Source organism: Protopterus annectens, chromosome 6.part0, assembly GCF_019279795.1.
Source record: "Protopterus annectens isolate FY-2018-M chromosome 6.part0, PAN1.0, whole genome shotgun sequence".
NCBI classification, from domain to species: domain Eukaryota; kingdom Metazoa; phylum Chordata; order Ceratodontiformes; family Protopteridae; genus Protopterus; species Protopterus annectens.
The window spans coordinates 1323756920-1323780026 of NC_056737.1; the positions used below are offsets into that span (position 1 = coordinate 1323756920).

Below are 23107 nucleotides of genomic sequence, written 5' to 3' on the forward strand. Positions count from 1 at the left end.
ATGCAATATATGGGATAAAAACAATTTTTTGCAACATTGTACATCTGTATGTTTTCTTCTTGAATTAGCATTTTTAAGTTTCTGATGTACCTGATTTAAAACAATCCCCCCATTAGAAGTGTCTGACTACTTGGCCCTAAAAATGCGCACAGCATAAGTTTGCCTTCTGTAGCAAAATTATAAAAACATCTACATTATTAGCTAGAGATAACAAAAATTAACCTAGTATCTGATGACTGAGTGTTGCCTTATTATAAACCAAGTTCTTCAGCCACTCATTAAGTATATGAAGACTTTGGTTTGTTATATTTCCAGCAAAGGCATTAAAAAAAAAAAAAAAAAACAACCACTGACTGTAGTAAAATATTAATCACTTATCCAAGTGAACTAGTCAGTTGAATAGCTGAGAAGAACCAATTAATTTTATGCACTCGACTGGTATTTCCTCATTTCATCATATAAACAGCATTATTTTTTGCTAAGCTGTGATATCTTCGCATACTTTCATACTGTACATATGGCAGCAAATAAAAGTAAAATGGTTAACCTGAAATTTCAGTGCAGTAATGCTGGGCTTTGCCTTCTCACCAGGGCCATATACAGACACTCCGTTTTTATTGCTGCAGGTTTTCTTTTTTCCTGGTTTAAGAAAGAATATTTACATCATCCAGCAAAAAAAGAAGCAGATAAGTAAGTTGTGGCAGTTATTTGCTGCTTTTCATTATAAAGAGAAAGCTCTAACTGGGCCTGTCAAAAGTGAAGCTCCCAAATTTGTCACTGGAGAAGGGGGTGTTTTAGCCTGGCAAATGAAGGCTTGCAACAGCTGGTCCCAAAACCAGAGCTATTTGTCACGTAAGCTAATACCACTCAGCAATTGGATGGTTTTGTTTAGCCAGCTAAGCTACAACTCCTTCTGAGGCAACTGAAACCCCTAGCTGATGGTTTAAATTTAGGAACATACACTGATGTCTCTTTTTAGAACTAGCATTAAGATGTAAAGTAATAAACTTTGAAAACATAATTTCATAAATTTATATGAGATGCACTACAAAAAAGAAGACCCACAGAATGCAAATCAGCTTTTCACACTTTGAGAATAGCTAGAAAGATATGACAAATCCTGAGCATGCCAAAAAATCTCTTGTAGCTTCATTTGAGTTTCTTAACAGCTTGCACATCTACGTGCTAGTAAAGCACATTGCAAGTAGTAATAGAAACATTGCAGCATATAAACAGAACATAAGATAAAGCACTTACCAGTAAAATTTAACTTAGTTTTCCTCAGCAGTTTAAACCTCCCAACTCTTCCCCTCCCGAGACACGCTGGGCAAGAGCAAACCAGCAGCACCAAGTCCTGATTCTCATGTGGTGATGCTGACCAATCAGAAATGGTTACTCAAGTTTCAGATACTAAATATACTAGTGACCCCTTTGAAGACCACCTGTTCAGCAAATCCGGTGGGTGAGAGTGAGCTAAGGGGAAAAAAAAGATGGAAGGCTAATCTAGTCTGCTACAGCCTGGTAAGAAATCAAATAATGTTGCGTAATGGAGAAGGAGTCACTCTGTTGTGAGGATTTCCATTGTTCCTTAATTTATGTACAGACATTTAGGTAGGCACTTAAAGGGTGCCCTTGTGCATGGCAGAGAACGCAGTATGCACAGCATAAAGCAGGAGGCAGGCACAATGAAGGGGCACAACAAAACAATGTGCAAAAGGTCTGCAAAGGGTATGTCATGAGAATATGACTGCAACTCCCCCCCTCAAAAAAAAATCACTGATGATACATAACCTGCTAAGTACTTGTATGAATGGTATAGATTTCACTGTTGCAAACAGAAGCCATCTGAAACATATTCCATCCCAGCGGTGTAACTATAAATCCCCCCACCAAGATTGCAAGCAATGCACCTGCATATAGTAATGAAGCAAACAATGTAATAAAGGATACCGAAGTCACAGCCAACACAAAACTTTAGATGACTAAAGCTCAGTAGCCATCCTAAGGGTCCCTATTAATTATTCGAACATTTTAAAGTTTGAATGTCATATGGTCGACATCATATGATCGAACTTTAAAAAGTTCATAGGTGAAAAGCAACGGCTCCGTAGGGCACAGAATGAGAACATTTCCCTTTTCTGCACTGAAGTGCAATCACAGAGTTGGTATATTTAAGTAGGGGGAGTGTGTAGGCCCAGTCCCCCATGTGGGGGGTGCAGGGGGACTTGCCCCCTGCTCAGAGCGTTGAGATAAGTTTTTTTTTTTAATTTTTTATTATATTTTCGATGTTTCAAACTTCGCTCATATGTTGTCGAACATATGAGGTTCGAAGTTTTGGAACTTCGAATATATAATATAGACCCCATCCTAATGTTGAAGCAGTAACATTTGATTTAGAGAGTGGGCCCCAGAAATCAGTCTGCAACAGAATCAGAGTGCAGCTGTTTGTCAGTCCATCAGATATCAAAGACCAGATACACAGAACATGACAGCCACCAAGACCATAGAGTTTTTTTTGTCATATTTTGTTTTCTCTCTGATACACATTTAGAACTAACACATGTACAATACTGCCTTACAATCACCAGGCATCATCTTCATTAACACATCTGTAAAATGGCTGCTGTATCCTTAAACTCTAAGAGATTAGCAGAGCCACAGGAAAAAAAAAAGATAAAACAGAAAAATATATAAACAAAAGATCACAGCTCACAGCTATTTTTTCTGCATCATATACTTTCTTATTCTGTCTATAATTTTGGCAGAAATATACAGGCCACTCCAGACTGTCAAAAACTCAGGTCACAAATGAAGCTAGAAAAATAATCTGATCCAAGTGAACAGAACCAGGCATCCTCTGCAGTCTTCCAAGAATAGTCATTCTATAAAGAAAACTAAGGATTACTGAAAATTCCTGCAAAGTGTCCTTTACCTATAGCATATCGATAAATATGCACTATGCCTTCATGTTATTTTTATGCAGTCTCTCTAACGCAATGCTTCATCTATAAGTCTTGATAAATGTTTAGGTGTTGGGGATATCTGCTTCTACCTTTTAGTACTACATTTTTATTATGGTTAGCAAACTCTAAATACCAGGGTCAGAAAAGCTAGGATTTTGTTTGAAACTGGGATACCTAATAATCTGAGAAGGACAGTTTTAATGATTATTCTCAGATTTTATGACAGGCCAACTCCACTTAATTCCAAAATTAGTGAATGTAGAAGCTGTCACCAAAAGCACGCTGCCAGGACTCCAAGCAGTCCGCATCTCCAGTGACAAACGGGGGTCTCAAGAATGATCTGTGAGGTGTTAATTAACAAAGATCTGAGTATCAGTAGCAAATATCCTCAAATAACCTGATGACATGAAATGCACAGGACACCATAAATAAATACTCTTTTCTGTCTCAGACAGGGTGAAAAGGGCCATCTTTCCTACCTGAAGGAGTAGAAATTGCTTTATTACAGACTGGGTAGTTGGGCATATCCAGTTAGACCTTTTTCACCACATTCTCTTCTATTAAGCAAGAGTACACAAGAGTTAATGTATTAGAGGGAGTGCAGGATTTAACATCAGAACAGTGTTAAGCATGCACGAATCATAGCCTCATGTAGGGCAGAATCACAGTCTTGTGTATGGCAGTTTATAAGATAAAAGCTGCAAAAGGTAGATACATTTCACAGTAGGCCCAGTTTGTCAGCATCCACTATATAGTCTAATACTATGGTAAGCAGAAGTGGTCTTGTAGTAGGGATTAGAATTTAGAACACTGGTTTAGTAAAACAGAGGTCATGAGTTCAAGTCTCTTCAAGGACTCTGTTTATGTGTTAGTGGGAAGTTTGGTATAATGGTTAAGTTCTTTACCTCACAGCTGCAAGGTACAAGGTTTGATTCTGACCTCTAGTTATTGACTAGGCCTGCAGTAGTCTGCAGATAGATTGCTTAATATTTACTTATGAACTTAAGTGTACTCCCTCCACTAGATGAGCATTGATAATTCCTAATAGCATAGCTGCTGTTCTACAAACAGTAATGCAACCGAACAGTAATATATGAACATGTAATCAACCATCATCCGGGACATGGAAGGAGATATATCAAACAACTCCAGTCCCAGTGGTGGGCAGAAGTTCCTGTTTACTGTTTAGATGAAGTGAATTCCTAGGTAAATGACTTTGTAGGTTATAGCATTACCCAATGAAAAGGAACTTGCAAGCAGACATAAAAAGTGAACTTATTTCAAGGATCATAACTGATGAAAAACTGTGATTCTGGATACACATATATCCTTACATCACCCACAGCCATGATGAAAGATATCAGGCTCACCACTTTGTTAGTAAGGCAAGTGGTAGAGAAAAGAATACATGATGCTTCTATAGCACTGAGTCTCACATGTTTACCACAGCATATGTGAATGAATGTTTTGTACAAGTGTCTGATACTGTGTCCTCCTCAGTTCTAGCAACAGGGTTTTACTGGCATAGCCAGCTAACTCTTTTCCTGTATGCAGATGCTTCATGGGTCAAGCCTTCTAACCATAATATGCCAGAGTGCATGTGAGTAAGTTATGGAGGAACATAAAACCTCAAGTCCAGTTTCCAAAATACTTTAGTAAAGGGGCAAGAGTTAACAAGCAGAAATATCCACAGGACTATATTGGTCAGCAGAGATGGATGGGAAATGCAAACACAATACTACTGTGGAGTCACGGTCATCCTTAGTAGGACTAATTCTGTAAGCTCTTATAATACAGAGTTATAGCACAGGGCACCATAACATACATGCTGCAACAAGAGAAACAAGTATATAAATACTTAAAAATGATCCTTATGTATCCGCACAGATTTATTTACTTAAATCAGGTAAGGTACAGTAAGGATAAGGGCCTCCTTACAGGAGTTTTAATCTGGTTAAGCAAAGTATATAAATACAGACTGAGACAATCATATCCAAATCTGTAGGAAAAGGTTTGTGAGAAGCTTCTAACAATAACTCTCTCTGGCCTGCCATATATTACCCAAGATGCACAGCAAGTATAAATATAGGGATAATAGCAGTCCCTGGGATTCAGAAATATTTTCTATATTGGAGTAAGCACTTTTGCATGACAGGTGGCCAGATGCATGGTGTGGGCAATTCAGGGCCACACTGTGTGCAAGCAAGGATGCCTGAGGAATCCTGTAGCCTGTGTAGTATGCTAATGGTTGTATAATGAGATGGCAATGAGCAATATTATTAAAATGATGCCCCATGTGAATGCAAATGAGGGTAAATAGTATGGTAAAGTGACTTAAAGACATAAATATGCCCCAACCAGAGGTGCTAGCTTCAGTGTAAATGACAGCAATAAAATCCTGGTGTTACAGGAAATGCATAACAAAAATATGTATAGAATATCCATTTCATGAGTAAATCTGTTTATGTAACATGCTATACTGACCGTTGGTAGTCATGGTGTTGTGAGTCATCATTCTCGGTGCACTGTGTTCATCCAGCTGCTCCTAAAATTGCATGCTGTCCATTAGACTGAAATTGTGAACTCCTACTGTGTGGACAGAGTCACCATGCAGGAGCTGGTCAAGATTTGTCACCCTCCCAGGCAGGCCTGCTGGATGCCTGGAGTATGCGTTCCTATGGATACCAAGATATGTAAATCTTTGTGAATATTAGCTACAGAGACCTTTCAGTAACTAATGGGGGACATGGTAGGTGCATCTCAGACCACAGCCTAAGGGTACTTCATCAGTTCTTGTATGCTATGCTACAACACGTGAAGGAACATATGTGTTTTCCAAGTACCACAGAGGAGAGAGACAACACGATGCATGCAACAATAAAGGCTCCCACCTGGGAACAGGGACAAAGGTATATTAACTGCAAAGATTTCTAATTCGTCAAGTGCCATATAGTCTGTAATGCACAAAGTATAATATAGAATGTGTCTGCAGACCACCCATACAGTACCTATGACTCTCACATGTGGTATATGTCTGATTTATACCAGCAGTTTGTGTGGGGTGATTTCACTTGGGGGCATCTTAGTGGCTACATTGGATATGCCCTGGAGTTATGGTTAAAAATACCTATCAGAAATCCACTGACCATGGCAGAGAATGGTTAAAAAAAATGTCCTGTCACAAACCCAGGTCATTACTGAATATGTGTTTGGCCTGCTGAAGGCTGCCCTCTGCTGTCTGGATGTATCAGGTTGTGCCCTGTTGGATGACCCTGCCACACAAGTATTAAACCACCTCCTAGAAAACAACCTACTAGCTACCTGCCAACATGGATTCAGACCATTTCACAGCACCTCTTCTGCTCTTCTTTCCTTCACAGATGTCATTAATAAAAACCGTAATATCAACACTCTATCCTCAGCCCTCTTCATTGATATGTCAAAAGCCTTCGACATGATCAACCACCAGCTACTCTTAAACATACTTAGCAACTTCTCACTGGATCCACTTGCTATACAATGGTTCCAATCCTATCTAAATAACAGGCAACAGGCTGTAATATGGGAGAATAACTTGTCTTCCCACCTACCAATTGCCCTTGGTGTCCCTCAAGGCTCCATATTAGGTCCTCTCCTCTTTTCTATTTTTACTAACGACCTACACTCTGTATTACCTCAAGCCACCTGTATCCAATATGCGGATGACGCCACACTAATATGCTCAGCCTCTTCGCTATCACAATTGCATTCCCTAACCCAAGACACATTTAACACAGTAGAGAATTGGCTTCTTCAACAATGTCTCATCCTGAACCCAAAAAAAACAAAAATGCTACTATTTATTCCCACCCCCTCCAGACTCTACTACAAAACTACTTGGAGTACTAATTGACAACAACCTCACCTTTGAGCCACATGTTAACAACACTATAAAAACAGTAAACAAAAAACTAGGTTCCCTCTATTGGATCAAACCCTTTCTCACCCCACTAGCCAGGACCACCATTGCCTGGACCCACCTTATCTCAACCCTACTACATGCATCACCTATCTATACCAAACTATGCACAAGCAATCTGAACAAACTGGCTAGCTCCTACAATAATATTGCCAGAGTTGCAACTGGCTCTACGTATAGAACCCATCATTGTAACAATCTTAATCAACTAGGGAACTAGGGTGGTTAGAATTGCCAAATCTTATTCTATCAAACCAGCTAACAATTGCCCATAAAATACTGTTTCATCCTACAACTACTCCAATACTAACTAACCTAATCACCCCCTACAATAACCTGAAGACCCTGCGCTCATCAAATAAATTAATGGCAAAGATAAGTAAAACCAACGATCTGGCTGGAGACTCTCTATTCTCTAACACAGTGGGTAAAACCTGGAACTCCCTCCCTACTGATCTAACCTCCCTACCTTCAACTACTCTATTTAAATCCAAACTCAAACCATACCTTAAATCGCACTGGCTATGCCCCTGTGCAAACCCAGACTAACTACCTCCCTTGTCCCCAGACACTAATCTTCTCACTCACACAAACTAGTTATTCCTTTTCTACTAACACTATTGTTTGTATAACCTTTTTAAAGTTCAAATAGTGCTCAATTTTACTTACCTTATATATTGTTGTATGTATATCCATATGGGATATGTTAGCTTAGAAGATTTTTTTCCTTACTCTTAAGCTAAAATGTATTTACTAGTAAAATTTGCTAAATCTTAGTAATGTACTTATGTTATTGTGATTCTATTCTGGAGTGTGGAGCTTTTCTCCCTGGGCCTCCACTGGAAATGGACATATATCCAGTTGGACTAGCCCGGTCAACAAATGTACAATAATGTAAAATAAATAAATAAATAAAGATATAACCAGTAAGATATTTTTACTTTGTACTGAGTCACATAACATCATAGTATGCAAACAGTGGCAGCAGGGTAGACACATTCAGGAGGATGGACTTCCAGACTCAGTAACAGAAGAGGTAAAATGTGGAGGCGTTGGCTGCAAGGGCTTTGCCTGTAAAGGAGGAGGAGCCTTATGAGGAGCTGTGAAGGAGATGGGTGCAGGGGGGAGCCTGTGAAGGAGGAGGAGCCTTATGAGGAGCTGTGAAGGAGATGGGTGCAGGGGTGGAGCCTGTGAAGGAGGAGGTGTCTGTGTAGGAGCTGCCGGCAGGGGGTTACTATGTTAGGTGAAGGCAGGAACAGTATGCCATGCCATTGGCTAAGAGGCAGTGCTTGGTTCATAATTATGGGATAGAATAAAGCAGCATACAGAAAAGAAAAAAATGACGTATGCAAATCCTTACCTTTGCTGAGGTAGTTTGTTCATTAACTGGCCCACATTGTACGGCAGACATAGGCTACCTAAGTAACATAGTACAGAAGGAAGGGCACAGTTGTTATCATATGCGCAGATAGTGAGGGTCACAGTGTCAAGTGTCATCACTGGGTAATTGTATGTGTGTTGGTATGTATGAGCATAAGTTGGTGCTGTGGGTGTCAGAGCTTTGGGGTTGCATGGGGAGAGTCGGGTACACTGGGCAGTTTGGTGCTTCTGGCTCTATTGCTGTTTGTGTGTGTGTGTTTGTGTATGTGTGTGTGTGTGTGTGTGTGTGTGTGTGTGTGTGTGTGTGTGTGTGTGTATGTGTGTGTGTGTGTGTGTGTGTGTGTGTGTGTGTGTGTGTGTGTGTGTGTGTGTGTGTGTGTGTGTGTGCATGTGCTGGGACACAGCCTCTGCAAATGTTGCAGTGTTATGGAGAGATCAAATGGACAGGTCCTGTGCACCAACAGGAAATATGTGCACAAGCCATGTATGCATCGCTCCATGGAAAAAAAAAACTCTGCTAGGAGGGTCACAGACACTATTCAGACTATGCCAAAAGGAATGAGTTCTCCATGACTGTGATTGGTAGTCCCTGCCACATATCAGCTCTGCACAAGCTTCCTGTACTTGTGGACATCCACAACGTATGGTACTTCTCTCCATACTGGATGATAGAGTGGAAATGGTGGCACTACATGTGCCTGACATGGCTTCCCTCTCTAGAAACTGGAGTAGACCGGCTATAAGAAGTGTATCTGCAATAATGCCTGTGTGGACAGGTGCATTTACTTTATGAAAACTTCCTATGGTATATATCTATAACATCACAGATGTGGTTTATGGACTTCTAGAGATCATCATGTACACCTTGCAAAACACTTGCCATCTAAGTAAGGATAGTGGTGTTGCCAGCCTGTCCTGTATTATGACTCTACACATACAGTGAATGGCATTTTTTGAGACAGCTAGCTTGGGTGGGATGCAATACTCATGGTATGCATGACCACTGGCATGATGTCCACTCCTGTATACCACATACTCAGTGGAGCTTGTGGGAAACAAGGGAGACTGCACTACGGGAGAGACATTCCTTACCAGGCAGATCTGTCTGTGACTTCCTGTCTTAGTGTGTCCTCTTGTGTTTCAGAGTGGTTTCCATAGACACAGAGGCTATGTCCATTGACTGGGGCTGGAGAAGTGGAAGCCACATTGATCATGTCTAACACTGGTACTGTGGTCCCTGGCCATAACAAACTTTGTCTGCCATCATCATTTTCATCATCACCATCAGAGCCTGACACATCTGTGGTATCAGACAGGGCTATATCCGCAATTGAGGAACCTGATGTAACATCACCTGTGAATAAGCAAAATGAAAGTACCTTCAATAAGTTAAGCCCCACCATTATTACTTGAATCCCAATGAATAAATGAGTACTATGTTATATATACTGGCTCACAGGTTCATAGGTGTATACTAGCCTAATATCCACTAGGGCCTAGGCATGCAACCAAATGTAACCCACAAATTTGATTTATATAGGGGATGATTTACTGACTGCCTCTGTCCTTCAGAGAGATTGGTTCCAGAGCAGGGGTGAATTTCCAGTTATCCATCCATTGGTCTAAGTTGCACTTAAATAGGGTTAGAGAGGAAATCTGCTTCACATGGATGGGGAGCCTGTTAAAGAGAATGAGAATTCTCTGAGAAACACATCTGTCTCTATAACATGTCCTATTTATGTCACAAGCAAAATTTAGGTCTTTTGATCTAGTAGATCTGATGCTGTTTGTTTAGCGGATGTGCAAAAGATTCATCAAAACAGGGTCCAGGGATGCTTTGCACACCAGACAGAGATCACCTCTAAGTAGACTGTATGATACAGAGTTAAGAGAAGGGGCTTTAAGGCAATCAACATAGGGCAGTTTGCTTATTACCTGTATATCTATTTGTAAGAAACCTCTGTGTACATTCTAGTTGCTGGATATTTCTGGCCAAGTACTTACCAAAGCGGACATTATTCTCTATGATGGGTCTGATGAGGGCTGAGTACAGTGACAATCACAGAAGGATTTCCTTACTACTCTGGACACATGTTAGTTGAGGGCTAGGTTACTACCTGCACAGGTTCCCAGATCCCTGACTAGTGAATCAACTTTTATGGGTGTTTTATTGATGATGTAGTTACCCGGAGTGCTTGACTTCCAAAAAAGTACTACAATGACATTGAGTTTTAAGCCATGGTTTGTCTGTGTTAAACCTTCCTAAAGGGTGTTCTCATATTGGAGGGATTCAATGATTGCTCCCAATTTGCAATCATCTGTGAACTAGGTCAGAAAAATACCTTTGAAATTGGTTTTCACCTCAAAGAAGTAAATGCCAAAGAGGAGCAGGTGCAGCACAGAACCCTGGGGAATTCTAGTGGTGACCAGCTCTTTGTGGAGGCGGCCTCACCAATCCTAACCTCTGTTGTCCTCTCTGTGAGCTAGCTAACTATCCAGAGTGTTATAAAGGGGTTTATGCCTAGCTCCCTAAGTTTGTTGACAATGTCCAGCTGGGGTATTGTATCAAATGCTTTAGCCATATCTAAGTAGGCAGTATGCACCACTTTCCCCTCAACCATTGCCTTGGTGACCTTTTTAAAGAAGTCCACCCGGTTCAGTAAGCATGACCTTCCTTTGACAAAGCCAAACTGGGATGGATCCAGTGTCTGGAGGTCTCCTATGTCCTTGTTGATAATTTCCATGATAATTATTTCCATGATTTTGCAAATAAGACTAGTCAGAATAATGGGTCTGTAGTTTTCAGGATCTGTTGAAGGTACAAATGGGATGACTGTTACAGTCCTCCATTCTCATGGCACAAAGCCTGTTTTAAGACTATAGCTAGACAGTGACTACAGGAGTCCTGATACGTTGTATGTTAGACTGTTCAGGAGGAATCCTGAGATATTATTAGGGCCCATCAAGGCTGTATTTTTGGCTTTAGTGAGCACAGTAAATACATGTTCTCTAGTTATATTTGGAGGAGTTATGTGTGAAGGTATTTCTTGGGGTCTGGCTAGGGGTAAGAGAGGGTAAAGTTGGTACTGAATTTGTCCGCTAACAGGTTCACTATATCACCAGGCTTAGTGAATGTAGTGTCATTAAACACCAGTTCAGCACATTGCTATGTGTTGTCCTTAAGGTTTCTTTCTTTCTTTTTTTTAAGAAAATGTTTATTAATTTAACATATTTACAAAATATAGATGTATACAGAGAAAGGAAGAGATTCAACATGACATACTATTATACAATGAATCATAAAAGCAGTCTTATACAATTAACACATTAAGAGTCCTGGTATTTCAGTAGCAACACTTCAAGTCCATCCCAACCACTAAAATTCTTAGTGTGATTTATAGATCTTATTCTGATCCCTTCTTTTTCAGTTTTACATAGTGTTGCTGTTAAATTTTAAAATTCTTTGAATGTAGGAACTGAATTTCATTTCCAATTTTTGGTAATAACTTTTCTAGCTACTGCCAGGAGACTCCAGAACAATCTTTGTTGTTTGGCTTTTACAGATAAAGGAAGTAGAACATTAATTAGTATTATTGATCTAATTTAATTAAAGAACAATTATCAGACCATAACTCCTTAAGAATGTATTTATTTATTTCTGATATACATTTAATTTTTCAAAATCCACAAACGTGTATCCAAGCAGCTTTTACATCTCCACTGAATGTCATTTTACTAAATTTAGAAATTTTATAGGGAGTAAAAAAACATTCTGTGTATATATTTCCACATATAAACTTTCTAGTATAAACTTGAAAAAGATTGACTAACTGATTTAAGTAAGAAAGTTTTATTCTTGCCATTTATTGAGTCACCCAATCCATTACTATCTAAAAAGTTCTATAATTTTGCATCAAATTATTATTATTATTTATAATTAACCTATATAACTTGGACAAGCTTCCTTTGTAGGTCAATTTACCTTTGATGATAGCATTCATATAACAGGGAATATTGTTCTGTCCTCTTCACTCATATTATCTATAAATTCATTTAATTTCTTACTGATGGATAATATTAACTGGATAACAGAATCAACCAACTTATAATCTTTCAATAAATGTCCTGGTGACTTAGCCTTTCCTTTTTCAAAGCAATCGGACCATAATACTAATCTATTCCTTTTTAGTAAATTCATTTTAACATTTATTTATTTATTTATTTTTATTTATTTAACATTTGTTGAACTGGAAAGTCTGACTAGGACATAATGTATTTTCAGTGGAGGCCGGGGGAAAAATGCTTCAGACGCATCTCTTTGGAATGTGGGAGGAAACCGGAGCACCCAGAGGAAACCCACATGAATGCAGGGAGGACATGCAGACTCCACACAGAAGGCACCCTAGCTGAGAATTGAACCGGAGAATCTCTTGCTGTGAGGGGACAACATTAACCACTGCATCACCCACATTGTTCTGAGTTTTCTTAAACCTAGAGGTGTATGCAGTGGGAAAACACAAAAATTTCCATTTTGATATTAATAGAGTTTTAAAAACATATGTCTTAACTATTTTAAGAATTGATTTCATATATGTAGTGTCCAAAGATTGAAATGAATTTCCTTTTAATGTAAATTTTATTAGCCAGATGAAAGGATTGTTACATATTTCTAATTACTTAAAAGAATTTAGTAAAATCTGCTCCTGAATGGTTTGCTATTGACTTCTGAAAGTTGAGTCTACCCATAGTATAATAGATTGAAAATCTGCAGCAATAGAATAACATTCTACATCTAGGAAGCCAATACCACCATATTCCCATAATCTTATATAATTTCCATAAGCAATTCTTGTTTTTTTAGGATAACATAAAAATGAAGTCAACACATTTTATAGATTCAACAGAAAAAAATCTCAATAAAGCAGAAGGCAGTCGAATAAAAACCAAGGATATATTTACTAAAGTAAGTAAGCGCTTTTGTGATGACAATCACTGCTTCCTCAGACAAATAACAACTATTTAAAAACCTTCATTTATACAAATTCAAAAAATAAACAGCCAATCAGAGAAATGTGACTGGTGGATACATTAATAGATGAAGCAATCACTTAAAGGGCAACTACTGCTAAACATAACATTATTTAAATCTTCTACCTTTCAGAACTGGTTTTAGGGGCACACAATCATTAAGCCCATACTCTCTACGTGCTCCCAACTGCAGTATCCATTGGAGTTCTAAATTTTCAGTACTATTAATAGGATCCCCAGGTCTATTATTCTCTAGTAGCACATGTAAAACTTGAAAAAAAATGTGTGTTGGTCCCCTTGTATACTGCGATTGGAGTATGGGCTTAATGATTGTGTGTAGAAGATTTAAATAATGTTATGTTTAGCAGTAGTTGCCCTTTAAGTGATTGCTTCATCTATTAATGTATCCACCAGTCACATTTTTCTAATTGCTGTTTATTGTTTGAATTTGCATAAATGGAGATTTTTAATAGTTATTATTTGTCTGAGGAAGTGGTGATTGTCATCGCAAAAGCGCTTACTTATTTTAATAAATATGTCCTTGGTTTTTATTCGACTGCCTTCTGCTTTATTGGGATTTTTTTTCTGTTGTTTGCCACTGGTTTGTGGATATACTCACTTCATTGAGACTAATGGTGTGTTTACATTTCATAGATTCATATGCTAATGACCCTGGAGGCCTTTCTAAGTCTAGCCAAGTTTTCCCGAAAGAATAATGATGTCTTGTATCCAAATAGGACATTGAGGGCCAGGCATTTATATGCTAAGTCTGTCCATGAAGGACATGGGTGCCAGGCCTGGTGTATATTTCCTATTCCCCATCCATTGGTCTAGGTTGCACTCATACTGGGTAATACACAAACTCATCTTCACATGGAAGGGAAGCCTGTTCCATAGCAGGGGCAGTCCTTGGGACACATATCTGTCTTTCCAGCATGCTCTATTTAAGTCACAGATAAAATTCAGGTCCCTATATGTTGTATTTCTGGTACTTTTTGACTTACAGATATTTAGGAGATTCATAAGTGTGAGGTTTGTGGATGCCTTGCAAACCAGGCACAGATCACCCCTCAGCAATCTAAAGGAGACTGAGTAGAAGGAAGAGCTTTAAGGTGCTCTGCATAAGGCAGGTTTGTTACACTTTGTATTTGTTTTGTAAGGAACCCCTGAGGTTGCTGTAGTTGCTGCATATGCCTGGTCAGGTACATACCAAAGGGAGCATTGTACTCCTTGACTGGCTGATAAGGGTGGACTACAGTGGAATATTGACCTCTTTGGACCTAGATCCCATGCCCTTACTTATAACTTGTGCAACATAGGATTTCCTCACCACTGTGGCCACATGGTGGTCGAAGGTAAGGCTACTGTCTATGTGTGTACCCAGATCCCTGAACACTGGGTCAACTCTTAGAGCATATTATCAACATGGTAATTAGCCTAGATGGTTGATTTCCCAAAGAGAACAATTATGCATTTCTTAGCTTAATTATTATTGCTCCATAAAAAGCATACTAGAACTCAGAAAACTGCCCCACTGTTTAAAAGACTATTAAAAGTCTTATATGGGATTGATTAACACTGTCATTACATGCTAATATTATAAATGCTAATATTGTTATAAACAAATATCATAGGTTCATAGGTTGGTACTAGGCTATCGGCCCTAGGGCCTATACAAGTGTAGCCATAACAATTCTCTGGCTATTTCTTCCCACAATATTTACTTCCCTGGACCCCTGTCTAGCAGGGTGACTGACATGATCCCCGGGGTGAATTTCCTATCTCCCATCCAATCGTATCAAACATTGTAAATATTTTACAGTGAAAATAATTGACATTGGTGCTGTTTTCTGATACTTTTAAACTAAGCACTTTCTCAGTTAGATGCCACACTTGAGAAGATACCCAGGCCTTAATGCTTTATTTTTAACATATTTCAGTGTATTTCCACATTAGCGATTATAGCTAGGGTTTTCGGCCTACTTAGGTGTTCATTTGTAGATTTATACACATGTTCATTAATATTATGATATGTTTTTTACACACAAACCTGATGAAGTAATTATTTGGTATGAAAGTGATCTTTGTTAAAAGTGTTTCAGTTTATAAGTTACTAATATTCTGATATATGTCTAGTGGCAGATCTTTTTGTTAGTTAGTTAGTCATTTTGTTAGTGAGTTGGTTGATTTCTTAATTAATAAAGTTTGGATTAGTAGGTTAGCTTTAATAAGCTGTTCTTATATATTTAAAATTTTCTAGCTTTTTAGTTTCAGTTCTAAGGTAGCACAGTCTCAGTTTACACTATGGTGTTAAGGGGGAAGGGGGACTTGGTTAAAGGAATGAGTTTAATGCTTTTATTGCTCTTAATGGAACCACCCTCTGTAACCACTCTCTTGTTCCAATAACCTGATTATATATAAATAATGAATGGCTTTAATGCTTTTCATTATACTTAACTAGGATCACTTGTTTGTGTGTTTCAATAAAGGATATTCCATTTTTAACTCAACTGTGGACCACCTACTATTTCATTATTTTGCAGTACATATTTTAAAGTTTTAAAGTTTGATTTTTATTAGTGAACTAGGTGCATAACATAGTTCAAGGAATGAATTTCATAGCCTCCACACTGCAAAGTTTCTTCTTGGTTTGTTTTTGACCCAGTATAGGTTGCATATACTGTTTTTTCTCAGATTTTGAGGGATACCACAGATTTTTCTTTTTGCAAAAATAAAAAGTACAGTTTTGTACCTACCATAAATGTAGATGTTCGAGGATCTCCATTGCTGCAGTCCTGACATAAGGGTATTCCGCTGCCCACCATCGGCCCGAATACCAAAGGGCTAGAACCGGCGTCGGTCATCGGCGCTCGAGACTGACATCAGTACGTGCCAGTACAAATGCGCATGACCGACGCCATAACCTCAGTCTTTCTTGCCTCAGACGTCAGAATGCAAAAAAAAAACACCACCCAAACCTCAACCTAAAAAGAAAAAGGGGGAAGGAGGGAGGGAAAATTGGACTGCAGCAATGGAGATCCTCGAACATCTACATTTATGGTAGGTACAAAACTGTACTATGTTCTTCGCCTCCCATTGCTGCAGTCCTGACATAAGGGTAGAATCCCAGAGCAACGGAAAAAAGGGAGGCTGGTCAACTAAATAGCAGTAGGAGCTGCTGACATGCCCTGTAAGATTGCAGTGGCAAACCCAGCCCTAGACCTAGAATAAAGAGGTAAATGATAATGCTTTGTAAAGGTATGTACAGAACTCCAAGTAGCTGCTTCTAGAATGTCTTTAGTAGCTACCCCTCTCAAAAAGCAGTAGAAGTGGCCGTAGCCCTAGTAGAATGAGGCCTGATCCCAACTGGAACATCCTCACCATGATGAGAGTAACAAAAAGCAATACAATGGCTAATCCACTTGGAAATAGTTTGTTTCGAGACAGCTTTCCCTCGTGAAGTCAAAGCAAAAGAAACAAATAATTGTTGAGAACTCCTGAACTCTTTGGTTCTGCTCAAATAATACCTCAACTGCCTATGTACATCCAAAGAATGCAAAACTTTTTCCCCGTCATTTTGGGGGTTAGCATAAAAAGTAGGCAAATGTATAGACTGGTTCAACGCCACATTAGAAATCACTTTAGGCAGAAAAGTAGGATTAGTACGTAAGGAAACCCTGTCATTGTGAAAAATCAGAAAAGGTTCCACTGCCATGAGGGCCTGTAATTCAGATACCCTTCTAGCAGAAGTAATAGCCAACAAAAAAGCAGTCTTCCAAGACAAGAACTGCAATTCAGCTGTAGCTGCAGGTTCAAAAGGAGGGAGAGTCAGCTTTTCCAAAACAAAATTAAGATCCCAGGTAGGAGTAGGAGCTCTCCGTGGGGGTCTGATATTCTTTGCCCCTCTAAGAAACTGTTTAACCAATGGATGTGAAAATAAAGGAGGGTCACAATCATAGTGAGCAGAAATAGCTGCAGCATGCACTTTTACAGAAGAGAAGGACAAACCCTTGTCCAATAAAACAGTCAAATATTGCAATGTACAACTCAAATTAGGCAATTCGACATCAAAGCCTTTAGCTGAACTCCAAAGAAAAAATCTCTTCCATTTACCAGCATAAACTTTTCGAGTACTAGGACGCCTGGCTTCCAAAATAACATCCAAAACTTGTTGAGGGAGCTGAAGGTCCTCCTTCTCTAAAACAGAATGCGCCAGGCTGTCAGGCGCAGGGAGTGCACCCTGACATTGAGAAAATGATTGTTCTCCTGAGTCAATAAATGAGGAATCTGTGGCAATGGCCAAGGTGGTACATGAACCAAGCTCCTCAACAGAGGGTACCAATGCTGACGAGGCCAATCCGGTGCTATAAGGATCATGCAAGGCTTGTCCCTCCTGACTTTCAACAGCACCTGTGGAAGAAGAGGCAAAGGAGGAAAAGCTTACACGTGAAGGTTGCTCCAACTGAAGGATAGTGCATCTATTTTCCAGGCTTTCGGATGAAATAGCCTTGTGCAAAACAGTGGCAGTTGGAAATTCAGAGGAGAAGCAAACAGATCTATGTCCGGAGTTCCCCAAGCCATTGTCAACTGAAGAAATACCTGAGGGTCCAATTTCCATTCGTGAGGATCCACAATCTGTCTGCTCAGAACATCTGCTAAAGAATTTTGTGCTCCTGGCAGAAACTGTGCTCGAAGAGTGATGTGCAGATTCAAAGCAGTTTCCCACAACAGCATTGCTTGTCTGCAAAGAGGGTAAGAATGAGTTCCCCCTTGCTTGTTGATGTACCACATGACTGTCGTGTTGTCTGTTCGAATCAACACCAGTCCTTTTTGAAGTAGGCTTTTGAATCCCTCCAAGGAAAATTGAACTGCCAGCATCTCTTTCATGTTTTCATAGATTCATAGATTATAGATTCATAGATTAGTACTAGGCTAACTGCCCTTGCGAGCCATTTTAAACCTAGCCAATTATCCCCTGTGAGATTCAAACCTTGTACCTTGTGTTTGTAAGGCAAACACCTTAACCATTAGGCCACCCTCTCAATGTTGATATGCAAGTGAAGTAGCTCTGGGGCCCAAAGGTCTTGAATCCATTTTCCTCTGAAATGAGCTCCCCAGGCTGACTCCGAGGCGTCTGTCGTTAATATCTGACTTGCCTCTGGTTGGGTCACAGAGAGCCCCTTGTTTAGGTGACATTCCTGAGCCCACCACAGAAATTCTCTCTGAATGCAAGGTAGAATCCGAATGACAGTGTCCAAATCGTGGCAGTGTTGAGTCCAAACGTTCTTGAGATACCATTGTAGCTTCCTTATATGCAGTTTGGCATTGGGAAGTACTAGAATGCAAGATGCCATGAACCCCAAGGCTTGAAGGACTGTCCTTGCAGTCAGCCTGGACATTACTGATAGCTGTTGGAAGTATAGGTGAAGATTCCTTTGTTTGTCCGGGGTAAGAAATGCCATCTGAGCAGCTGTATTCAGTTTCACACCCAGAAAACACATCTCTTGTGAGGGTACTAGACTGGACTTTATTTCGTTCACAGAATACCCTAGGCATCTGAAAACTGTCATTACATACTGCAGATGTTGAAAAAGTTCGTGCTTGCCTTGAGCCAGAATCAAACAGTCATCCAGATAAGGATAAATTTGAATTCCTGCTAGCCTGAGAAAAGCTATTACTGGAGCCAGGACTTTTGTGAATACCCTGGGCGCAGTAGACAAGCCAAAGGGCAATGCAGAGAACTGATAATGCAAATTCCCATTCGAAACCTCAGGAATTTCCTGCAACTGGGCCTGATAGGAATGTGAAGATAGGCCTCTTTGAGATCCAGAGTCACCATCCAGTGATCTTTGCCCAGCATAGGTAACAGCTGTTGCAGTGTTAACATCTTGAATTTTGGAATTTCCAGAAAGGTATTTAGAATGGACAAGTCCAGAATTGGTCTCCAAGTATTTCCTTTCTTTGGCACTAAGAAAAGACGGGAATAAAACCCGTGCCTCTTTCTGCAGAAGGTACTTCCTGTATTGCTTCCAACTGAAGCAGAGAAGAAATTTGAGTCTGCGCTTCCAGTTTTTGCTGACGAGGCACATCCGGCATACCTTTGAAAGGAGGGAATGTGTGAAAATAAAATTTGTAGCCTTGATTTATTATGTCCAATACCCATTTGTCTTGGGTAACCAAATGCCAATTCCTTTTGAAAAATCTCAGTTTTCCTCCCAGAGGGGCTGCCAGCAAGGCAGAGTCCGGCAGCTGAAGACACGGGTCATTGGGTCTTTATCGGAAAGGACTGACCCCTGCCCTCCCCAGCAGAAGGGGTAGAAGAACTCAAAGACCTAGAAGTAACAGGGCCCTGAGAGGAAGCCCTACCCCTACCTCGCCTCGACCTGCCCCTAGACTGATAATCCAAGAGGGGAAAGACCAACCCTTAGCAGGCCAATTCCTACTGAACTTAGGGGCTGAACCTGTAAGAAATCCTTAACTGTCTGCATAGACTTAGCTTTTTCCTCCATTTTTTTCAAAACTGACTCTACTGGAGGACCAAAAAGAACATCAGATTGTAGAGGAGCATCCATAATTTGAGCCTTAACATGCTCTGACAAGGTCTGATCTTTAAGCCAAGCATGCCTACGAATGACTGAACTAGTAGCAGCCACCCTGGAAGAAGCCTGTAAAGCATCAAAACCACACTGCAAAGAATGCTTACCAACTTGGTCTGAAGCATGCACTAAATCCTGAAGCTCCTTACATTCAATACCTTCAGCTAAAGCATCTACTTTACATTTCAATTGGCCCAGCAAATAATTTTGATACCGAAGCATATGAAACTGACAATTTAAAGCTCTCATAGCCAAAGTAGAAGAGGTATACAGTTTTTTTTCCCCACCTATCCAGGGCCCTAGCATCCTTGTCCAGAGGAACTGGATTCTTAACCACAGAAGCCCTAACCCCTTTGGGGCCTTGAGTAATAGTTTCTGGATCAGCCCTAGGACTCTTATATAAGTACTTGTGAGCTTCCGGAACCCTGTAGTATCTGTCTGGTTTAACCGAGGCAGGAGGCAGAGAATCTGGGTTAAGGGCAGCCTCAGAAAACACATCCTGAACAACATCCAGTACAGGGGGAATAGCCAAGGGCCTATGCTGAGGCAAAAACAAGAATTCTCTCAGTCTTTTACCGGAATCAGAATAATCCTGGCCCTCCCATTTGAAATGTTCCCTCATGGAATGCAAAGTCTCAGAGAAAGAAAAATCTTCTGGAGGGGACGCAGAGGGAGTAGAGTCCTCAGCCTCCGAATCAGAATAGGGAGGGAAATCCTGAAGTTCTTCTACAGAGGAATCTGACTCATTGGAAGACTGAACCAAACCCTCCAACTCTGGCTCTACCCTGGGCCTCTTCGCAGGGGGGGGCATAGAACCCCTAATTAAAGTAATCAAATCTTCAGCCATCTTTAACATGTGCTTCCTAGGAGCTGGACCCTGGGGACACGCACCAACAGGGGCAGACTTAGACTTAGAATGGGCTTTGCTATGAGAAGGAGGAGGCCTAACTACCCTAAGAGGGGAGGGAACCACTGACATCAGAGAAGCACCCTCAGCCTGGCCTAACACAGGAGAAGCCACTTCCTGCAGTAACAAAGGCTCCCCTTGAAACTCAGGTAAACTTTCAGAAGGAGCCGCTGAAGAAGCCAGTGGTACTACAGAACCGGCGTCCGGAGTGGCCGCCTCATCCTGTTTGGACCGCAAAGACTTTTCTTTGCGTTTCTTAGAAGAACCAGTCGTCGGAGAATCCGACGGCATGTTATAATTACAACGTTTACCAAACACTAGCCTAGCACAGTCTAACCGACGTTTAATAGTACGTTTGTTAAAAGTAGCACAAAAGCGACACCCAACAACGTCGTGCTCAGGCCCTAAACAAGGAATGCAGAGTGAATGGTAATCCCTATGAGGAATCTGTTTCCCACAAGAAATACAGTTATTAACTTTTTCTGACATCCGTCAATACTGAGGCAAGAAAAAGACAAAAATGTCCCCAAAGGGGTACTTAGCCCAACTTGGTCTCCGGTCTGAAACTCGAAAACCGACAATTCCAGAACGCCGAACGGCACTTGCAAATGCTGCTTCTGCTTAGGGACCATGCGGCAAGAAAGACTGAGGTTATGGCGTCGGTCATGCGCATTTGTACTGGCACGTACTGATGTCAGTCTCGAGCGCCGATGACCGACGCCGGTTCTAGCCCTTTGGTATTCGGGCTGATGGTGGGCAGCGGAATACCCTTATGTCAGGACTGCAGCAATGGGAGACGAAGAACATCTGTAAAACAAAAGGAAAAATAATATATTTAAAACCAATGAGCTTTTACATAACAATAGTTACAAACAGTGTGTTTCAGTTGATGAGAAATTGATTTATTTTGTTTGTTTGTGTCTTTTGGCTTTTCCCGGTTACTTTATTTTATTTTTGTTTTTATTTTAGTTACTGGGTTTAGTCAAAAACCCCTTTTTAATGGCAGTCCAGGAGAAAAGCTCCAACATATTACAAACAGTTTTAAACAGACTTTCAGTAATACACATGAACAGCCATTAAAAATATATATGTTAACAAATACACATAAATTTGCTAATTAAATTACATTCATATGAAAGCAGAGGAAACCATTATAGTATAAAAGATAATTATGTATCAGTAGATGTTGCACTTTTAGCATTTAAACAGCTGTATTGGTGGGTTTGCCAGATAGTTTACAGATCATGCAATTAGTACTTAGAAATTCAAAGTAATGGATGTGAGAGAAACAACTAGATAGGGCAGAAAATATTAATATTGTAGCTAAGAGGTGGGGTGTAAAGCAGGCATGACCATCATATACTGTATATTATAAGTATACAGGTGGGGTTAGCAGTGTCACAAAACTGTATATATGGTTGGGAGATGCACATAACACTATTCAGGTATTGCTGAAGACTGGTTGTGGGAAAAAGGATTTTGAATTAAGAGAAATGATTTGACACTATGGTAAGCTTAAGATATAACAGTGGTATTTACCCTGGGGGTGTACAGGCTCTGACTAAAGAATTATATGTAACAGCTTGAAGAACAGCAGAAAGAAGAAATCCACAACTGGCACAGCACAAACAAAGGGTTTAATATATATAAAAAAAACTCAAGCGCCTCAGCTTATAGCCTTCCAGGAGTAATACAAAACACACAGCTTTACATAGACTTTATATAGCACCATTCATCAATTAATTATTCAATTACATAGTAATTGTTTCCAATTAATCTCTAAATTTAAGCCTACAGGTACCATAATATTGAACTTTAAAATATAAACAGATTCTTTACAAAGATGTTTGTCCTTAATATCACATATTTCACCAATTTTCATAAAAACTTGCTCTAAAACAGAAGCTTTTAACAAAGAATGATCAGCGTTATGAACTGTTTTGAAATGCATTGCAGCATTGCTTTCTATGTTACCATTCTTTATATCTCTTATATGTTCCTGTATTCTTACCTTAAATTTCCTTTTGCTTTCTCCTATATAAAATAAATTACAAGGGCAGCTGAGAGCATATATTATCCCTTCACTGTTACATGAAAAGCTACCACCAGGAGAAAAGTTAACACCGTTTATTTTCTTAAAATCTGTAACACAGAAACATATAGAGCAACCACCACAAAGGTGAGTACCCCTCATGGCAGGAATTACGTGCAGTGTCTCATTAGGCATAGACAAATAGCTAGAAACCAAAAAAATCTTTCAAACTGTTTCTTTTTT

The 23107-nt window shown here is 39.8% G+C and overlaps 1 protein-coding gene across 13 annotated transcripts in view; it reads right to left on the minus strand.

Annotated features, from left to right (window-relative positions):
* The window catches only part of NEB (nebulin), a 619289-nt gene extending 617928 nt beyond the window's left edge, over window positions 1–1361 (minus strand). For 6 of the 13 annotated variants that reach the window (XM_044074890.1, XM_044074891.1, XM_044074899.1 and 3 more), the window contains exons 1-2: window positions 1258–1288; window positions 548–639 (exon numbers count right to left, since the gene is read on the minus strand). The gene's annotated coding sequence lies outside the window, so the exon portion shown is untranslated. Of the gene's footprint in view, window positions 1–547; window positions 640–1257 lie in introns of all 13 variants that reach the window. The other 7 variants (XM_044074892.1, XM_044074889.1, XM_044074888.1 and 4 more) reach the window with 4 other exon arrangements.
* Between the last annotated feature and the right edge of the window lie 21746 nt (window positions 1362–23107).